Below are 22,009 nucleotides of genomic sequence, written 5' to 3'. Positions count from 1 at the left end.
AAGATCCAATGCATTTCGGGCATATTAATGCCCTTCGTCAGGGGTAGCTGTTGAAATAACAATTGCAAAAAAACATCATTACCATTACATCCTCTTATTCGCAACGTTACCAATGTACACATCAATATGAATTGAGTAATTTTAACTTTTAAATTCTGCCAAAACAAATAAGGAATGTCCCGTTATTCACACCCTCCCCTATTACAAGCCAAAGTGTATAATACCACCCATGTAAGATCCCACTTATACTCAAATGTCAAACTAAATAATGCGTTTCCTTTCCCAACCTTCCCCGTCCGTCTTCTGCATCATTGCAAAATTATTTGAACACTCCGCCGTAGCATAAGTTCAATCACTATCCCGATATTACCCTCCCGCATTTCATCACATTAATCTTATTTTCAAACTTCTACATTTACTTCTTCCCTGATGATTGCGAGACTCCATACCTGCTCAATTCACGTAATCTCATTCCGCACAAAGTGCGCCAAACATTGCTTTCTTTTCCTCATTAACGGACCCTCAAATTTAAACCTCTTTGCTCCTCCCCCTTTGTGCATTAGTTCATCACATGACTAATTCATTTTCAGTGAACTACCATACCCAAGATACACTTTGTCCGATCTTAGAGTCACGAATTTCATGTGAGATAATCAAAGGAAACGGTTTCCTATATATCTGAAGTTTCTCATACATCCTGATATTAGCATTACGAAAAGATTAAATAAAACATTATCCATCTATGCAACAGTCCACAACATTATCACGTTACTAAAGAGTTTGCTGCTCGACCAATTGTGGATTTTTAGATGTAATAAAGTCCTTCCTTGTTTATTCAACTTTCCTTTCGGGTGCAAAACCAACGTGGGCAAACAATTTTTAGACATCACAAGAGGTGGTATGCACTCCGTGTTCATCCATCTAGTCCGTTATTTTATCAGCTTAACACGTTGCGTGCGGAACCGGGCCGTGCATTTTGCCCTTAGTGCACTTACATTGAATAATACAGTGGGGAGCGCTGATCTGCACTCCACTCCCAGTCGCACTGCTAATTGGATACTAGATCCTAAATTATTTTATCTTTCACTTGATTTCAAAGTTAATCCTCTTTTTTCTAGTCCACAGTTTCATTCACGAATTATCATCTCTGTTTCAACCAATTGATACAAATCCACATGTATCGTAAAGTGCATTCTGTTCTGCTTCACATTATCACGTGTGCCCATCCGGGCCTCTTCGGGAAAACGATCACTCGATGCACAAAATAATTCAAAGCAGCCATTCTTTATTAAGACCCAATGCATTTCGGGCATATTAATGCCCTTCGTCAGGGGTAGCTGTTGAAATGACAATTGCAAAAAAAACATCATTACCATTACATCCTCTGATTCGCAACGTTACCAATGTACACATCAATATGTATTGAGTAATTTTAACTTTAAAATTCTGCCAAAACAAATAAGGAATGTCCCGTTATTCACACCCTCCCCTATCACAAGCCAAAGTGTATAATACCACCCATGTAAGATCCCACTTATACTATTGTTATGGCAAACAGCATACCACCAGGCCCTACATGAACATTTTGTGGAATCTTTCCAATTTATGGTAATTTGCTGGAAAGCAATTTTGACATTAAGTGTAATGTTTTCCCAAATGGATGAAAGACTACCTAAGAAAACATGAATAAAGGAAAAAGAAAATTTGGTATAAAAAATTAGATTGATTTGGGACCATACTTGTTTCCCGAAGGTGTATACATATGGACAAGAAAATAACATATGAAATAGATCAGCATTTGAGGACTAACATGTCCAACAGGTATCTGGTATGGTTGAAAATCTTAGACTTAAAGTAGCCGGTGTTAGTAAGAGTTTGTTGTAAACAAAAAAAAATTGTTTGCATTGTGTTAGCTGCTCTGGAGGACTTACTTATCTTGGTCCATATGTTCTTCCAGAACGATATTGGCCAAGATGTTGTAAAATCCTGTTCCCACGCCTCCTCTATCTTAGACTTCTGCCTGACAACGTCATTGCCTTGTAAGTAGCTATAGATAGTGGAAGCTTTGGGTGCAGTTTTTAATAAGGTATGAAGTCGTGAAGAGGGGTCCGGAATAGTGGAGGTATCAGGTGCTATAGGGAGTTGAATGAACGCATCCATCAAAGTTTTCTTGAGTAGGTCATATTTATAAATAAAGAAGGCAGGTAAGTTAAAAGATTGGCTAAGTGTGGCAGAAGGTAGAACATTTGATTGAGAAAATAACTGATATATCCATATTAATCATTTTTGTCTCCAAATCTTCCAATGAAAGGGTTTGTTTCGAATAGTCAAATTTTTGTTGTGCCAAATTGTTGGGTCAAGGAAGGATTCTGTAATGATATGAGTTGAAGGAGGAGTTGAGTTAGGGAGTTTGAAAGTGTGTTTTATTATAGGAGTAGAGATGGATTGCGATTTACGTGAGAAGGAAAGATACTCATGAAAGGAAAAGGGTGATATGAAAAGGCGTTCAATTGAGGTCCAAAGAGGACAATCATCTGTGGGATCAAGCAACCATAAAGAAGCTTGACGCAAGAGTAATGACTTCTGATATGCCTGAAAATGTGGAACATTAACTCCACCTTCTATTTTAGGGCGTGTTAATTTTAACATAGACATTTGGGGTTTCTTATTACTCCAGAGGAAGGAAGAAAGGATGGAATTGACTTTCTTTAATAGTTTAGCTGTAACTGGAATTGGGATATTGAAAATAGTATATAAAACTATGGGTGATAACATCATCTTTACAGTGTCTAAACAACCCCACCAGGATAATTATAGGGGATGCCACTTAGCGGTTAGCTCTGAAATCTTTTGAATACATTTATTAATGCATTGAGGAAGTGAAATGTAAACCTAGATACTTAGGGACACATTAGGATGGCAGGCGGACTTTGTCTGCCCGCCATCCCGTCGTACAAAGGGACCGCCCGCCATAAGGGCAGGGGTCCCGTGGCTGCCATTAGGATGCGCCCGCCACTGTGGCGGGTGCATCCTGCATTCCCAACATTGTGGCGGGCAGTGCACTCAGCACCGCCCACCACAATGCCAGGAAGGCATGTTGTGCACTTCCATGCACAACATGGAAGGCACGTTGTGCATGGAACTGCAGGGGGGTACCATAGGTACCCCCCATGTGCACCCCCCACCCCCCCGGAGTCCCACAACGGGCCCCTCAAGCAGACTCTGCATGCCTTTCCGTGGCGGCAATGCCACCATATAGAACCCATTTCCGCCCGGTCGACATGTCGACCGGGCGGAAAAGCAGCGGACAGTCTTTCCGTCCACCGTGGACCCCCCAGCCATTGTAATATGGCAGGGGGTCATTTCTGCACGGATGGCGGGCGGATCACCCAGCCGGGCCGGCGGTGACTACCGCAGGCCCGGCGGGGGGTGATCCGCCCGCCATCCTAATGGGGCCCTTAATATAGTTGGAACTCCATGTGAATTTAGAGGCACTGAATTCCAATCTGAAAGTATATTTGGTTACGGGCAGAATTTCACATTTATCATTAATCAATCAATCAATGACATTTATATAGCGCGCTACATACCCGTAGGGTCTCAAGGCGCTGGGGGAGGGGGGGTGCCGCTACTGCTCGAACAGCCAGGTCTTCAGCTTCTTCCTGAAGGAGAGGTGGTCTCGGGTCAGGCGCAGGTCGGTCGGGAGGGAGTTCCAGGTTTTGGCGGCCAGGTAGGAGAAGGACCTTCCTCCTGTAGTCGCTCTTCGGATGCGGGGGACGGCGGCGAGGGCGTGGTTGGCTGATCGGAGGTGGCGTTTGGGAGCATAGAAGTTGATCCGGTTGTTGAGGTAGCTCGGGCCTTGGTCGTGTAGGGCTTTGTGTGCGTGGGCGAGGAGGCGGAAGGTGATTCTTTTGTTGACGGGGAGCCAGTGAAGGTCTCTCAGGTGTCCGGAGATGTGGCTGGTTCGTGGGATGTCGAGGATGAGTCTGGCTGAGGCGTTCTGGATCCGCTGGAGTCTCTTCTGGAGCTTGGCGGTGGTACCGGCATAGAGGGCGTTGCCGTAGTCCAGTCGGCTGGTGACGAGGGCCTGGGTGACGGTCTTCCTGGTCTCGGTGGGGATCATTATTCAGTTTGTAGCCAGAAATGAGGGAATACGACTTCACTTCTGCTAAAAAAGCAGGAATTGAGTCATCCGGTTTTGACATGAAAAGCAAAATATCATCAGCATAGGCTGCAAGTTTAATATGGAAATTCGACGTTTGGAAACCATGTATGTTTGGATTTTGACGTAATTTAGACAGAAATGGTTCTGAAGCCAAAAATTAAAAGGAAGGGAGAGAGAGGGCAACCTTGGGGCACCCCCCTAAGTGAACTGAAAAATGGGGAAATCAAGCCATTGGCGCAAAATGCAGCGCATGGGCTAGAATAGAGGAGAGATAATAAAGATATAAAATTGGGGCCAAAATCAGACCATCTAAGAGTGTAAAATAAATAATTCCACTCTACTCTATCAAAAGATTTTTCTGCGTCCAACGCTATTGCTGCTAAGGAATGCTTTTGGTGGGAAGATCTGATAAGACGTTAATAAAAAGTCGTGTATTATCTGTTATGAACCTTCCTTTAACAAAGCCAGATAGTTTTTTCCCAACAAATTTGGTAAATAGGAATATAAACGTATGGCTAATGATTTAGAGAAAAGTTTGTAGTCAATATTGATTAAGGAAATGGGTCTATAATTTTTACAATACTTAGAGTCTTTACCTTCTTTGTGAATGAGGCAAATGTGTGCTTCTGAGAAAGAGCTCAAAGAACTGTTTAAAGAATGAACATTTTTTATCAAAGAGTGCAGTTTGGGTAATAAAAGTTTAGAAAAGTGAAGAGAAAATTAAACTGTAAAACCGTCTGGGCCAGGTGCCTTGTCCGTTTTTAAGGTGTTCGAGAGCCTTTAGAAGTTCTTGCTGTGGTCTAATTCTAAGGAAGACAAATCCAGAGGGTCTAGTTGGGGCTTTTGGATGTTTGAGAAGTACTGTGATAATGAGTGGTCCATGGGTTGTGTTTCAGACGCGTATAATGATTTTTGTAAAAAAGAGAAAATTCATTCAAAATTTCGGAGTCTTTGAATTTTATAGCAGAATGCTCATCATAAACAGATTCAATATTTAATTGGTTGTGCCGAATTTTTAAGTAAGTAATTGGCCAATATTTTCCCTGCCTTGTTTTACCACCGTAGAATTTTGCACTACATTTTAACAGGTATAATGAGGCATTATCTGTTGACTTATTATTGAATTGCAATTTGGCATTTATAAGAGCCATTAAACATTCTTTCGAGTGAGAGACATAATATGAGTGTTACAGTTTCTTAATGTCATGAAGAATATCGTTGGTAATCTTACGTGCATTTTTTTGTTTCTTTGCAACAAAGCCAGTAATGAAGTCTCTAGCTGAAGCTTTAAAAGTATCCCATATAGTCGAAAATGGCATGGATTCATTTTGATTTATCAGAAAATAATAATTTAAAAAGGTGGTGAAGGAGGCAGTAAATACTTGATCTAAAAGAAGTGCGTTGTTAAAACGCCATCTTCTGGGCGCATTAGTCTTGGGCAATATATCAAGGCCAATTGAAACAGGGGCATGGTCTGATAAAATAATAGGACCAATTTCTGCATGCGAGAGAGACTACGAAATATTGAGTGAAACAAATATATAATCAATTCTTGACTGAGTTTGATGAGCTGGGGAATAAAAAGTGAATTCTCTGGTAGTTGGATTACATAGACGCCAGGCATCAAGAAGTTTGTGCTAGGTGATGGTGTGGGTAAAAGATTTATGGGGCTTCTTGGGGACAAAAAAAACTTTGGAGTTTCTGTCTATAAATGGGTCAAATACTTGATTACAATCACCAGCTAGTATAAAATTATCCTCAATGCAATGGGAGATCTGCTTAGCTAATGTGGGCCAAAAAGAGGTATCTCCTCCAGTAGGTGCATAGACATTAAGGAAAGAAACTGAAACACCCCTAAGTGACAATTTAACAATTAACCATCTACCATCAGCATCTGATTCCTACAATATAAGTGTAACTGGGAGAGATTTGTGACATAGTATCATAACTCCATTTAGTTTACCGTCTCCTTGAAAGAAGGAAATTTCCCCCACCCAGCCTCTTTTTAATTTCAAAGATTCAGCATCTGTGAGATGTGTTTCTTGCAAAAAGACAATATCAGCACCTAATTTAGCTAGATGAGTTAAGACTCTCTGTCTCTTGATGGGAGAATGTAATCCCCTAGTATTCTAGGAAATTACTTTAAGTGACATAAATATAAAAAAAGAATTGACATAAGAAGGAGAAATACAAGTCCAATTCAATAAGGTGACAAAATAAAGTGTAAAAATAGAAAAAAAGAAATAAGTGAGCAAATCAATCCTGAGCCAAAGAAAAATAGAAGAAACACATGATTGGAGCCAGGAGTAAAACTCAGGTATAGCTCTGCAAGGAGAGACAAATGTGATATAAGAGAATAGAGAGAAAGGAAAGTTTAAATAAGTAATGAAAGATAAAGTTATAAATGTAAGGATGGAGGAAGGAGTGGAAGATATGAAGACACCAGAAGAGGAAAAAGTAAGGAGATGCAAAACAGAACAAAGAACAAAAGACAAAACAAAAGACATACCTACATGAAGGGAACATAGATGTGAGGGTGGGTGGGACCACATGTAGCAGATGAACCGTCTAGGAATGACTAAACTGAACCGGGGGAGAATCACGCCATAACGTAGAACTAACTGTGAAAGCAAAGAATAACATAATTAACACTAAGTTATTAATTAAACAATGAACAAGAAATAATTAAATCAAATAACATGAGCTGAGATTGACATAAACAACAATAAACCATAAAACTATTAAAGGTAAACTATCAGCGTTTAAAAAGTAATAACAGTATAAAACCTGCAACTAAAGGAACAATGATAACTCAAATGTAAAGTTCAGGAAAGTCATGTAATGTGTGAGGAGGAAGATCCTGAAGAATCCATATGATCCGTCTTGTGCGAGTTGATAAATCTTTGTAGACGCAGAGGATCTTCATATGATGATATTCTGTTGTTATAAGTATCTTTAAATAGACATGGGTGGTAAAGTCTGTATCTAGCTCCCATGGAACGGAGGTCAGGTCTCATATTAAGGAAAGCTTTACATCTGGCTGCTGTGGCCTTAGAGTAGTCGTGTGCGAAAAACAGTGTGGAACCAGACCAAGAGATTCGTTGAATAGCTTTAGTGTCTAACAATACTTTCAATAAATTTGTATACTCAAGAAAGTAAAGGATGACTCCTCTTGGTCGCTGTGGAGAGAAGTTATTGGTGGAGACTCGACCTAATCTGTGAGCACGTTGTATGTTCAGCATAGTGTCCTCTGGTAAATAATGGATCTAGGGAGGAAGGATTTGAAGAATCTGATAGGGTCAATACCTTCGGCCCCTTCCACCAGACCATATATATGAATGTTGTTTCTCCTATTTTGATTTTCAAGATCTTCGATCTGCTTTTGAAGCGATGAATGTTGGGACTGCATGAAGGTAACACTCTTGGTGGTATATGCAAAGGAGGAGACATTTTGTTCCACTACTGAGAGTCTTGTGTCCAGTTGTGACCAATTATCTGAAAGGACTTGTAGTTTGGAGTTTGTTTCCTCGACAAAGGGTCTAAGAGCTCTTATCTCATGCAATCATAACTCTGGTTATGATTACATAACTCAGGTGCTCCGTCCATCACCACCCCCTTTTGTACCGCTTTGTTTTCCATAAGTTGGCAGGGTATGCTCAGACGTGAGTCCCTTGCTCACTTTGCCACTGGGTTCAAGCAAGCCTGGCTGAAGACGGCTGTAATGCCAGAAACTGGTCCTAGGAAGCTTGTTTCCAGTCCAGGGAAGGCATGGCTTGGCAGTTTCGGGCTGGACTGTTCCCATGAGGCACAGGGTCAGACTGATTTGCATATGGCCATGTCTGAACTGGGGTGGCAGAGTGGGCTTAAGAACAGTGATGGATTAAACCCAGATCTGTTGAGTGGGTGTGAGTGTTTGATTGGTTCAGATGCTCCATCTATCACCACCCCCTTTTGTCCCGCTATGCAAATGTAATGGTTATTTCAATGGAAAATGTGCTGTCTGTAAATAACAATGTGCTTCAAAATGCACCACCAGCTACATACAACACCCATACAACTCTTCTGCTGAATGTGCATGACACATTTGCTACACTTGTTTTTTAGGTCCAGCCTAGCAGCGCGCATGTGTTGCTCTGCGAGGCATGCTGTATCCACTTCTATTGTTTAGGAAAAACCCTCGCAGCTGATTGGTTAAAGTGTGTGTCATTCCGAAAAGCTTTCTTCTCTATGGTTTCTTGAAGGTATATGTCCTACCTTCTTGAATCTTACTCCTCCGCTGGAGCATTGACCTATTACAGTATCCTTTCTCTGAAGGTTTGTCCTTTATGTCTGCAGCTTATATGTCGGCTTTAGCTTGTGGTCGTCCACCTTTTTTTTGCTATTTATGTACTTTTCTAGCATTCGGGGCATGTAATACTTTAGCTTCACGTGTTTAAAGCTAAAGCATGGCTTGCCGCTAATGCAAAAAAGTAAATAAATAGAAGAGAAAGGATGGCGGCCATCATGTTTAGTGCCAAAGTTGACATACAATCTGCAAAGCCGGAAATGATGTAAAGGCAGTCGCCCGCCTTACTTTTCTATTAATTTACTTCTGTAGCATTCACAGCACGCCGCGCTTTAGCTCAAAACACATGCACACCTGTACATTTCGAGTTGTTTGCATACTATTGAGAACCTCCATTCTACACAGTGTTATATAGAGCGCAGCTGCACGTGTGGTGGGCACAGTGCCAGACTGCTGTGTACAGAACAGGTTTCAGCGCTGGCATTGGGCCCCTCCATTGTACACAAGTGGATGGGCATCTGGTCACTACCGTCATCTTTTTACACAGACCGTCTGCTCAAGTGGTCGTCACTGCCCCAGCTGTTATACACACATCAGCTGTCCGCATGGGCACTGCACACCTCCATTGTCCGCTTGGGCACTGCCCCCCTCTATTGTACACATATAGGCTGGCCATATGGGTACTGTGGAACAGAGCACCTACCCCTGTGGGCACTGACTCTGCCCTTCTACACACGCAAATGAACATCTAGGCACTGCATCCTACTGCCTTTCACACTGTGGCTACCCATCTAGGCATTCAATGCACCCTACAATGTACTGCAACTCTCTAGGTCCTTCAACCTTCTGTGTATTGCCCCCCTCTGCTCTACACACTACAGCTTGAGATCTAGATGCTACACTGTCATCTAGGCTCTTTATGTACCGCATCACTCAGGTGTACGCACAAATGCTGTGGGGGTTACTCCCCATTACGCATTGAACATTTCTTCTATGCACAAAGCTGCAGTCCATCCAGGCGATTCTGAACCCCTCATCCCGGGGGGCAGACTGTGCAGGAAGGTGCTCACAGTTTGTGGAGTTAAAGCTGTCAATAGCCTCCTAGGCCCCCCAAGCACCTGTAACCAGAAAATCTGCAATTTATTCCGTATGACGGGCTTCTCCAAAACATGGCTACACTCAAAAACTAAAATACAGATAAATCGTGAAGAGAGAACCCGTGTGGCACACACAGACTCAACACAGTCGCACCACCACATGGTCGCACTCATGCATACATGTCTGCCACAGCTTTCCAAAACAATCTAACCCCAAAGTCTCGCAACAAAAAATGCATCCTTTACTGCAAAGCTAAATCCTGTCCCACCCAGTTTCCACATACATTATTTTGTTAGGGAGGAGTATCTGGGCTTACACAACACACCAAACACATTGTCACACACAAAGAAACAAGCGTGCACTTGGTCAATATTTCTGCTACAGACAAGCTTGCATGGTTGGCTTTTCCATCCTTTATTTGCTCACCTGACCCAGAAATCAGCTACCCCTGCAATTCATAATGCAATGGGAGCATGTAAACACTATTATTCCTGCCCTAAAGCAGGTGCATCTTTCTGAAAGTCATATGTAAATATGATTTGCGCAATAGTTGTGGCATTTGGAATATAATACAGCGTTTCATTTAAAAGCATGGTAATATACATCAGAATCCTGCCAAAAAAAAACAAGAAAGTTTTCGGGAAATAATTTAAAGATTGTGGGGCAGATGTATCAAGATTCCATTTTGCGATTCCTAAATTGCGATTTTTAACGAATCGCTATTTAGAATTCGCAAAATGGAATGTATGTAAAAAATCGCTATTTTTTAGCAATTCCTTAATATTCATTATTTGCGAATTCGCATTTTGCGAATTTGCAAATAAGGAATAATTTCCCATGCATTCCTATGGGCCAGGAGGCCCATAGGTATGATTGTGAAGTAATTCTCAAATTGCGAATTCGCAATTTGCTAATCGCAATTTGAGAATTATTTCAAGGGTGCAGGGGTGTCTCAAAGACACCCTGCTGCACCCCTGAAATGTACGTGTGTGTGCATATGGCGCACATACATGCCCTATGGGCATGTGTGTGCGTCACATGCCACCCTCAAAAATGACAATTTGTGCATTTTTAAAAGAATTCGCAAATTAACATCAACTACAAGTTGGTGTTAATTTGCGATTTCTTAACTAAAATTCGCAATTTGAAAATGCTACATAGATAGCATTTAAGGAATCGCAAAAAATTTGATTCCTTAAATGCTATGGCAAAATAAGGAATCGCAAATTTTTGCGATTCCTTAATTTGCGAAATTTGTTGCATGCCAAAACATGCAAAAAGACCGTTTGCGACTCGCAAAGGCCGAAATTCTGCGAATTTTCGGCCTCTGCGATTCGCAAAAGGCTTGATACATCTAGGCCCAAATGTGCTAAATAAATGCAGCTAAGTAGTAGCTATTGTCAATATGAGTCGCACGCCAATTCACCTTAGACAGCGGACCCCTTCCAGACACAGGTCAATGTTGCATGGTTTGTATAGGCAGTGTGTTGGGCAGTGAGTTGGTGTGACGTTAACATTGAAGCTTTCCCTGTCGTTTCACATCTGCCTAAAAACCAATCATACTTTGCCCAATTTATTTAGCAAAATCTCAATTTAAAAGGAAAAGTTGCCCATTGTTCCACTGTTGGAAATATTAAATGTGTTCATTTGAGAAAGAAAGGTAACATCGGACAACATAAGTAAAAAGCATTGTCATGACATTTACAACGCCAATAGCTCTAACTTTTACAAATGCGAGACCGGTTACATTGCAAATGCTTGTTTTGTATGATGCTTGGATCTTCCACAATCCTTAATGTCTTCAGTGATATAACATTAAAAGCAGCACCAATTCTAAAAGTTGATCCAGCACCACTGCACACTGAAGCTCTCGGTGTGGTTACTAGGGGGCATTTCATGATGCAGCGCTACATGCATGTCCTATGCATGCTGTTGACCCCGACTAGCCTTGTCCCTTCTCCCGCTATTGAAGTTTGTAGCCTGGGACACTGTGCACTTTAGCAAGCATTGGTAAAGACAACATGTTTTCATTATGCAGGCACAAGTGCGCATTTGTGCATGCCTGTGTATGCATGGGTTAGCACATTATGCACTGCCTAGCTTTGCCAATGCTGGTTTATTGATCTATTATGCACTGCGTAGCTTTGCCAATGCTGGTTTATTTATCTATGGCAGTGACCAGCGCATTACCTCTGCACATATGTACTTCGTCTAAAAATGCTGCTTGGGAAAACACAGTCCTCAATAATAATAATAATCCGTATTTTAGTCAACCTATTCTTCAGTCTACCATGCATAAGAGAGTAAAATGCTTTTTATTTTTTTATTTTTTTTAGGGAAGAGGAATGTGAGCCAGAGTGTCTGAACCGGGTTTCTTTCATTACCTTCTATTCAAATGATCCTGTCAGACGAGATTTCTTTCCTTTACAGATGTACAGTATCATTGATATAATTTACATTGCATTCCTCATTTATATTAAGCCTCTGATCAATCATTGCTGACAGCAGCGTGCCTTTGTGCGCGAGGCTGTAGGACAAATGTTTTAGCTTGTGAGGAGGAAATTGTTAGCATTTGAAAAGAGGGCAGTGCATGGAGGATTAATGGCCCACAGTGCTTTGATGGATTAGAAAGTAGGGAAATTGCTCAATATTGATATGAAAATGTTTGCGGATTGGCTGCGCGCGGCTGTCAATGGGAGCTGAAGGCCGGCGATTATGTCTGCGGAGCCTTATCGGGCCAGGCTTCACTCTCAGCAAAGTCTCGCGCACAAAAGGCCAGCGCGAGCTCGCGCAAAATGGCTGAATAAGACCTTCTACCACAATCGACGCATTCAGCTTGTTCTTTCACAATGTCAGCTTTTGTCCCCTTTATTTTCTATTGGACATCGCTGTATTAACATATCTGAATATGGATGTGAATAAAAAGGAAAACTACATAGGCAGCAACACAATTTAGCATCTGTAACATTTGGAGTGCTGATCCTAAATTAAGGCATACAAAGAGAACGTGGCATTGTGGTACACAACTCAATGCTACATGGTATGATTCCGTTACTCCCATGTAGTGATATAAGTATAACCATCCTCATATACCTTTATGTCTGTGCTACAATGTAAAGACCAGCTTTTGTTCGTAGGATGAAATTCTAAAGTCAACTACAATGAAACAAGCATTGGCAAAGTCGATAGGACCTGCCTTTGGGACCCAATAACTTCACCAATGCCTTTTGGCGATGGTCTACAGCACTGGGCGTTTTCCTGATTGTATGCAGCATAATCCAACAACATTATGAATGAATACATTAAAAAAAAAACACAAAGACGTGACCGCTCTAAGCATGTATGCACCAAAGGAATGATATGGCCACCATTTTCTTTACATTTTATTTACAGATTAAAGATGTGGGACGCCACTTGTATCAGTAAAAAAGAAAATAAATCTATATTTGGTGTGGAAGTGCAAATTAAAAAAGGTTAGAGGGGTAAATAATGGAGGAGCAGAAAAGGGGCAGCAAGTGGGGACAAGGATGGGAAAAGTATTGCATGAGGCAGAGCAACACAAGGGGGAGAAGCATGCAGGGAGAGAAAAACATAGAGCAAAGTGCCGGGTAAGAGAAGAAGACAGAGGGGCTTATTTATAAGCCCTTTGCGCCACCCGTACGCCACTTTTCCCATGTTAAAAATGACGCAAAAGTGGCGCAAGGGGCTTGTAAATAAGCTCTAGAGTGCAGAAGATGGGGAGAAGCACACCATAAAGTGAGAAGTATGAGCGAGTTAGAAACACACAAAAGTGACAGCAACAGCAGGAGTGGAGAGAAACACTCAAGGCAAGAACAACAGGGAGCACATGGGGGCAGAAGAAAAGTACACAAGAGAGAAACACGGATCACAAGGGGTGGTCAGATAGGGGGAGCACACATGGAGAGAAGGATAAAGCAGAAAAAACATGCACTCTGATGGCGAGCTTAATCAAAATGAAATAAAAATCCCACCTTGTTTCCTGTGCCCATGTCACACGCGGACCTCACAGTCTAGGGGCCGGCAGGTGCAGGGCCTCAGTGGGCCCCTTTTAAAAATGCACAAAGGTAGGGCTCAGTCTCTTAGCTCCTACCCTCCTCACAGTATCACCGACAGCAGCCTTCGTGAACCAGCAGATACTCCTTAGGCATCGAGTTACCTACAACCCAGTTCCTCCCTGTGCATCAAAAACTTTTCTGTGAACTTATGGTTTGCCTTTCCACCTGGTCTCGATTGCAAAAATAAGTTTGGTCTCATGCAACCCCCCACCCCCTGGGCTCAATTCTCTTTTGCTAGAGGTCTATACCAAAAGATCATCCCACCTGCTGGAGAGACGACCTGGGCCGAAACTTGGTACACTTGCGCAATCCGCATCCTCCACCACCTCTAGGAGCCAAAGGGCAAACACCAGGAATGGAAGGCTGGTAAGGGCAGCGGAAGCAACTAACCCAATCACCAGTCAAAGTGGCAGGTTTTAAAATGCTGCAAACGCCCCCTTTTGACGTTCATGTCAAAGTGGTATTCTATCAGCTTTATTCCTTGACAGATGTCAAAGTGACCAGAAGTGTCCCTGTCACCATGAACTAATGCCTCAATATGACTAAAGGCAAACCTCATACGATTACGACTCAAAACCTGAAACAGACTGACATACATAATACCAACAAAAAATCTCCTAAAAACAAGAGATGAGTGGGTGGGGAACAAAGAACTCCTTCTTCCACGGCCCCTCCGCAGGCTGCTGTTCTCCTGGTGACTGGCAGCAGTAACACAGTGAGGCGGGCGGGAATCTAAAACGTAGCCCTGCCTTGAAGTGCCTTAAAAAGGCAACCCTTTAAGGCCAGCTCTTTCCACCATTAGCTACCACAACACCCACATGGGACACAAGCATTGGAAGCAAGGGAGTAGGCCAAATGAAAAAGACCAAAGCAAACTAACCTGCCATCTTGCATCCTCCTGCCCTGTCACGCCCTTAGTAATGTTGGCTGTCACCATTCTGAGGAAGAGTCTCAGGAGAGATTTACAAGCTGTGACAAGGAAAGCCTTAAAAAGGTCACTCTGTAAGTCCAGCCCCTACCACCATCAGCCACCACAAGACCCACATGGGACATAGATACCAGAAGCAAGTTGGTGGGCCAGATGAAAAAGACCTTAGAAAGCTAACACGCCATCTTGCATCCTCCGGACCTGCCTTGCCCTTAATAATGTTGGCTTTCACCATCCTTAGGAAGAGCATCAGGACAGATGGACAAGCTGGGACAAGGAAAGCCATCAAACAAGAAGTAAGCAAACAAGAGTGTCAATAGACTAAACCAGTGCTAAGTAACACCCTCTAACATCTTGGTATGCCCACAGTTGGTCTTTTTCCCTAAAAGGGCATCAATTACAGACAAATATACAAAGCTGCAATAAATCATATACAATCACTGATGCATTTGAAATTGATACATGCAACGAGTAAATCTGGTGCAAATTGCATCAGTTGTTCATAATAAACAGCATAACGTTCTTGAAAGTCCCATATTTGTGAATGCACAGCAAGCGTGAAGCAAACTGTGTTATTCTCTTGTGGTTATACTTTCAAGCAATATTCTTGGCAAATATATGCAGGTGAGTTGATCAGTGGATTGAGCACCAAAACAGTTATATGATGCCAAATCAGTTATATCAAGCAATTACACACAGATTATGAACCTCATCTGAATATAAAGAAAATTAAATGATACACATTTCATTGGAAATCTGTACCACATCTTGCACACGATAAACAATATTAAAAGGTGCAGTGACAAGTATAAGTAATCAATCAGTAAAAATAATAAAATGATGGCTGAGCACTGGAACGAAAAAGAAAATTATTGAAAGGAGAAGAATCTTTAGAGAGAGAGAAGTAACGCCATACGTGTGTGTGACATACACGACCCTTAGGAGCTGTTCCATTATCTCCACATACATAATTCTTAGAGTAGCTGTTGTCTGCCCTTTCCATAGTACTGAATATGATCTCATGGCAAAGGCTTTGGCACACCCACTAGGGAGTCATCTCTGATTTGCATGGAAGAAAATGAAAAGCTCCTATCGCCGAGGTTGTGTGTCCCTTATACTATAAGTACTATAACTGTGCTCATCCGTTGGAAGCGCATTTTCTTGACCACACTCTGGTTGGTCTACAAAGTGTAAATCCCAATGTATGAACTTTGCATGGGGCTAGATTTGCCCCAAGTATCCGCTTTGCGCTGCTGCTTTCCTTGATCCTCTGGAAAAGCAGCCGCAAATTCCAGATTGTCCAGTATCGGTGCCAGTGTACCCGCCAGTCTGCTTTTCTACTGTTCAAGTGTTGGGCTCTCTCAAGCCAGACATTGAAAGAGCAGCAGGTTCAATGGTGTGAGACAGACCAATTTCTATGAAGCTGCATAACAGTGCCTCCCCAGTGCTCCATCTATTGGCTGCTTATTCTGTCACTGCATAATATTGGATCCAGTACATCAAGTGCCTGTCTTGTTCATTATTAGAAACTGTGAATAATAAATATCTATATTATCCTGTTTGGTTAAAACAATTATACATTTTAGGTAATTTGAGAGTATTGTGTAAATCTTGCCATCATGATCAGAATGCACTGTATAAAATCAATACAGCGAGACTTGCATACTCCTGAATAGGGATGCCCCTTTATTGCTAAAACTGTTTTGCCAGTCCCCCTTCATCTCATCATTAGGTTCACAGATTATCCTATTGAAATCTCTGTATTTGCCACTAAAATGTCTGTAGCTATAGGGCCTTCCTGCACCACATTTGCCCAAGTTAAACCAGCAACGAGTCTCTTGCCACCTTCCCCTCTCTAGATTCCTCTTCTTGCGCATCCATCTTTCTTAACGGTTAAGTACTAATAGTATCATGGAGATACCCAGCACCACCAGTGTGTATTCAATGTGCTTCTTCCCCCAGCTGAAGCGGGGATTGGTCTCTTTATGCTGCTGGAATGGTCACCACAGTGATTTCAGCTTTCTAGGTAAAACCACAGAGCCTCCACATCTTTCACAAGGCCCAACACCAGGGGGTAGGTGTATCAAGCCGTTTGCGATTCGCAAAGGCCGGAATTCGCAGAATTCCGGCGTTTGCAAATCGCAAACGGTCTTTTTGCATGTTTTGACATGTAACAAAAAATCGCAAAATAAGGAATCGCAAAAATTTGCGATTCCTTATTTTGCTTAAGCATTTAAGGAATCGCAATTTTGCGATTCCTTAAATGCTATGTATGTAGCATTTTGGAATTGCGAATTTAGGGTAAGAAATCGCAAATTACCACCAACTTGTAGTTGGTGGTAATTTGCAAATTCTTTTAAAAATGCACAATTTTGCATTTGTGAAGGTGGTATGTGACACACATACATGCCCATAGGGCATGTATATGCGCCATATGCACACACATGTAAATTTCAGGGGTACAGCAGGGTGTCTTTGAGACACCCCTCCACCCTTGAAATAATTCTCAATTTGCGATTAGCAAATTGCGAATCGCAAATTGAGATTTATTTCACAATCATTCCTATGGGCCTCCTGGCCCATAGGAATGCATGGGAAAATATTCATTAATTGCAAATTCGCAAATTGAGAATTCGCAAATAAGGAAGACTAAGAAATCGCTAAAAAATAGTGATTTTCTACATACATTCCATTTTGCGATTTCTAAATAGCGATTCCTTAAAAAATTACTATTTAGAAATCGCAAAATGGAATCTTGATACTTCTACCCCCAGATATATAATCTCCCTTGAAAGATGTGTGTTATTATTGCCAGATCTGACTTCCATTTAGTGTAGGTCACTGGCAAATGTTCCTGTCTTTTTTTCTTTTAGCTTCACCGACCAATGTATCTGCATAAATCGCTAAGGTTTCTCTACTACCTTGTCTTAAAAGAGTTAAAACACTGAAACGACGATTTTATAAAAATATTCCCCCAATTTTCTTGGTCACAAATGCTGCTAAATCTGCCCAGTTGATATGAATTTCTCTCTTTAAGCTGTGTATAATGAAGTAGCAATCTGCTTCGTTAGAAAACTGTCCTGGGAAATTCTCAGCCACATCCTCTACTTCGTTACATTTTCAGCCATCTCTATCTTGTGACTTACTTCTCATCTTACTCCTGCTCGTTGCCCTTTCCTTGCCATTGACAGCATATCCTTCAAAACACAGCGACTTAATTAGATGACCTGCTCCCTCATTTTGACACACCTTTTCTGTTATCTAGACCAGGTACTGACTGATATTGAACTATCTCTGCTCCCATCCCTCCAAATCTATCCTGTTCGTAGCTCATATTCTTGCCCCCTCGGTTTTCTTCAGTTGCTCATTTCCCTCCCCTCTTCCTTTCCTTACCTCTCCTTTCCCTATGATCCGATGCCTTCCTTATCAAATGCATAATTCTTTCCCTAACTCCTGGCCTTAATTGTAGCCTTTCCTCCACAACACTTCTCTTTCCTGTCTTCTTTCCCTGCTAGTTCCTGTCTACCATGCAGTGTACAGTGGGTCCTCAGATATGCTTAGCTCTGTGCTTCCCACGCTTGGAGGATGGATTACTGTTTTCTTAGCTGCACACTGCCTTACAATTTTTCTCTCAAATGTTTGTGCCTCTGCCGAATTCCTATCCCCTTTTGCATTATCACTCCTTCATCCATACTCTTGCCTTTACCCTTAAATTAACTTTTATTTTCTTATTTTTACACACCCCTTCCCTTGCTTCCTGTCACATGCCACCCCTTGGCTCCTAGGTCCGAATCCTCTCAAATATGCTGTCCTTCAGCCATTATATTTGCTTTGATTTCTAACCCGAAACGTATGTGATCCACTGGATCGGATCAAAAACTCCTTACCTTGGACTCCATCTATGAGTCAAACCTTCAACTCACTTCCCATTGAGGGAGCTGGTGGCTTCATAAGGTGCAGGTTAACCAGCAGGGTTGAATAAACTATGCTGTTCACACTGTGGGCCTAACCCTGCCTTCCTCACTCACAGCAGTCTTCACAACAGCTGCTCCATTGCCTTTTGCATGCTCTGAAAGGCACACAAAAGTGGGCCACGTCCAGGATTACGCTTCAGCCAGGTGACAAACAAGACCTCACTTCCATGACTTTATCATAACACCTTGCATCAGCACACTGAGAACCAGATTCTGCAGCCTTCCTCTTATCAGGACTACATTACCAGGGTTGGTCATTGAAAATTAACAAGGTATAAGTTGCTTGCTTAAATCAGTCATGAAGTAGTTTCATTTTATGGCACGTATATCTTCCTCCCACACTGCTCGCAGACGGCGTCGAGGTACCGACGGATAGAGCGGGGCCTCATACGCCGAGCACTTGCCGGGCGAGGTGAGGCTTACCCCCACAAAAAGCTGGGGATGAAGAAATAACTTTGGAACCACACACATATGAGATATATGTCTGGTAGGGTGGTTAACAACCACTGATCCATTTTTTTCGTACTAATATATTATTTTTTCACATGAATTGATATATTCGCAGTAGCACACACCATCTTTTAGGTCCTGAAGAAAGCCGGGTCATTAACCCTCTCGGCTGAAACATGTTGACCTCACCCCCAGCCAAATGATAGTAAAAAATCTTTTCAAACTATCAGGCGGTTTTTATTACATGGCATTAGGACAATCCTTAATAAACATATTTTTTGTCCTTCTAGTCATTTTTATCACACTTGCACTTATCACTTGCACTGCACTCCACCGGTCTTTACACCTTGGACAAACATAGAGGCTGAGTCATCCAGAGAGTAAGAGGTCCATTACCTTTGTACATGTGGCCTGTGTACTATCTAGGCTATATGTGACCCTTCTCTCTCGGTTTTCCAAATGACGATGCTCCGCCAAATGGGTGGGCTGATGGAAACCTTACTCTAGCCTGGGATGGGACAAGTTATGTATAACTGGTGGACTGTTTGTGCTCCCACATAGGTACTTTCTGTCACACTTTTTAGACCGTTGTTCTCCCTTTAGTCAGTCACGTATATCTTCAGTGCTTATGGTGATGGTCCAGTTCCTATGTTTCTTATCAATATAAAGATTACACATTTTCTTATTCAGTACTAACCACTGCTTTGCTATTTTAATTACAGTGTGGAAGCCAAAGTCCTTGTTGCTAGAGCTGCCTGCAGGTCTCAAAGTCAAAGGCATACTAGACAATAACCATGCTTACTCTATACTTTTAGAACTCATTGCAATACACTTTTGAACTTTATCTATTCAAGAAAAAAAGTGAAGGGCAAGAAATTTACAGTACATTTCGCAGGTGGTGTGACAAGGACAGAATACACTGACATGACATGTTTGCAGCTGTAAAATCCGTTCGATCACCATTATAGTCAGGTAGAACTCAAAAATATAATAAACATCCCCATTTCTAAACACTGCATGTGAGGAGAACTACAGTTCACATTTAAGCTCCTAGTTGGTTAAATATTATCGTCATCATCCTCCACCCCAGCATTATCGAGAGCATGCTGTGCTATGTATGGTTGCAGTCACACCCATATCGCCTTAGGTCTAGATCCGGGTGGCATCAGCATGCAGAAATTATCTGAAGCATTATGGAAATATATGAGGTCTTGGACCCAATCTTTATGGGGACGAGAGAGACTCTTTACCAACTCATTCCAATTCTCCTTTAGGTAGTACAAGTACCAATGCAGTTTACTTCCTGATTGTTACAGGTGTCTTTCATATATCTAAGTAATGTCTTGAGCGGGTCAGGCTCACATCTAATGTGTGTCATTTTACCTAACTCAGTGAATATATTATGCCAAATCGTTTGTATATAAGGATACCAACAGGCTAAATGCATACAATCAGCCCTCTCTTCTCTGCATCTATAGAATCTGGCATCCTCTCTAATATGATATCTATGGAGTTTGGTGACATAGAGCAGAATCATTATATGCATATGGATTTTATGAGCCTGTTTCTACTATTGAGGGAAATGTCTTGATTGATGAACAGCTGGAGTCTTGCTGCCATTTCCGGCGAGTTCTAGTCATATATAGAGATCTATCATACCAGACCAAGCCATAGAAATGAAGTAACTTCAGGCTTAGAAAGCGGCCCAAAAATAGGTCCAACCGAGGGCACCAAGCAGAATTTATTTGAAACCAAGAGTGATATGAGTGAAGATTCTGAAGGCCTAGAAAGGATGCAGGAAATAATGGTGAATCTATTGACAAAAATTAAGAACCGATTTTCCATCTCAGAGAGGAATCAAAAAGAGATTCTTGAAGATTGCCATAAGCTAGAAGAGAAAATAGATAGCCTAACCCAATGCACCGAAGTATTTGAAAAAACGGTTCAGGAGGTTAGTGTAGAGGCTGGCTTTAACATGAAAGAAATTCACTGGTTAAAACAGATAGGGAAATAGCTCTCCTAAACGCTTGGAAAGCTTGAGAATAATGCAAGGCTGAACAACATTAGAATCTTGAATGTTGCAGAGGAGATAGAAGGGAGTGAACTGAAGCTCTTTATAGTGAATCTCTTTAAAAAAGCATTGCCACATTCAAGCTCGACTATCAACCTCATACAGGAGACCCAGAGGATACATAGCGGTCTGTTTAAGTTAAACCCTGGGGGAAAAAAGTGCAGAAAATTCAGGTGAACTTTCTGTCATTCTCTGTACAAGAAAGGATACTGGCATCTGCTTTAAAAGAAAACAGTCTTCTGGATCAGGATATTACCTTTTCTGTTGGATCCGATATTCCACGATTGACAGACGATAGGTTGTGGGAAACAGAAAGCATATGGAAGAGCTGAGGAAGCAAGAATCTAAGGTACAAATCAGATTCCCACCAATGTTTAAAGATATGTGGGACAAAAAGATGCAATAATGTATTGAACCAGAAGAGGTTGACATGTTCATAGTTTAGGATGGAGGAATACATCCAGAATAAATATATAGAACCATGAAAGCCCCAGTGGGAGAGCTCAAAAAAGCATAGTATATGTCTAGAAAAAGATTTGGGAGAGCTCCCAAGATTAGGATATCATGTGGTGGGACTCATGTGAGAAACAACATAAACAACAAATGTCCTCAAATAGTGATGAGTTGAAGGAAGGCAAGCTCCATGCCGATAATGAAATAAGGGATCGGACCCTGCAGGTTTTGTTCCTACTAAGGGCCGGATTCCGATCCCGCTCGGAAGCACTCCTGACGGCATCCATTAGGACTGAGTGCAAGTCATACGTGTGATTTCCGGGCGACTCTTACAGCTGTACGAGTGAGCGTGTACGATGCGAAATTTGCCTCATGCTCTGAGCGAATTGTATGCGTCAGCTCCGCCATGGCCAACACACACAGCGCAATAGGTTGGATTCCCGGATGACCAAGTATGATGCGCGCGTCAAGCAGCTGGATCGAGTCAGAGCCTCTAACTCGAAAAAGAT

Source organism: Lissotriton helveticus, chromosome 12 (genome assembly GCF_964261635.1).
Source record: "Lissotriton helveticus chromosome 12, aLisHel1.1, whole genome shotgun sequence".
Classification (NCBI taxonomy): Eukaryota; Metazoa; Chordata; class Amphibia; order Caudata; family Salamandridae; genus Lissotriton; species Lissotriton helveticus.
The sequence above is the reverse complement of the archived record's forward strand: the minus strand, read 5'-3'. Positions refer to the sequence as shown.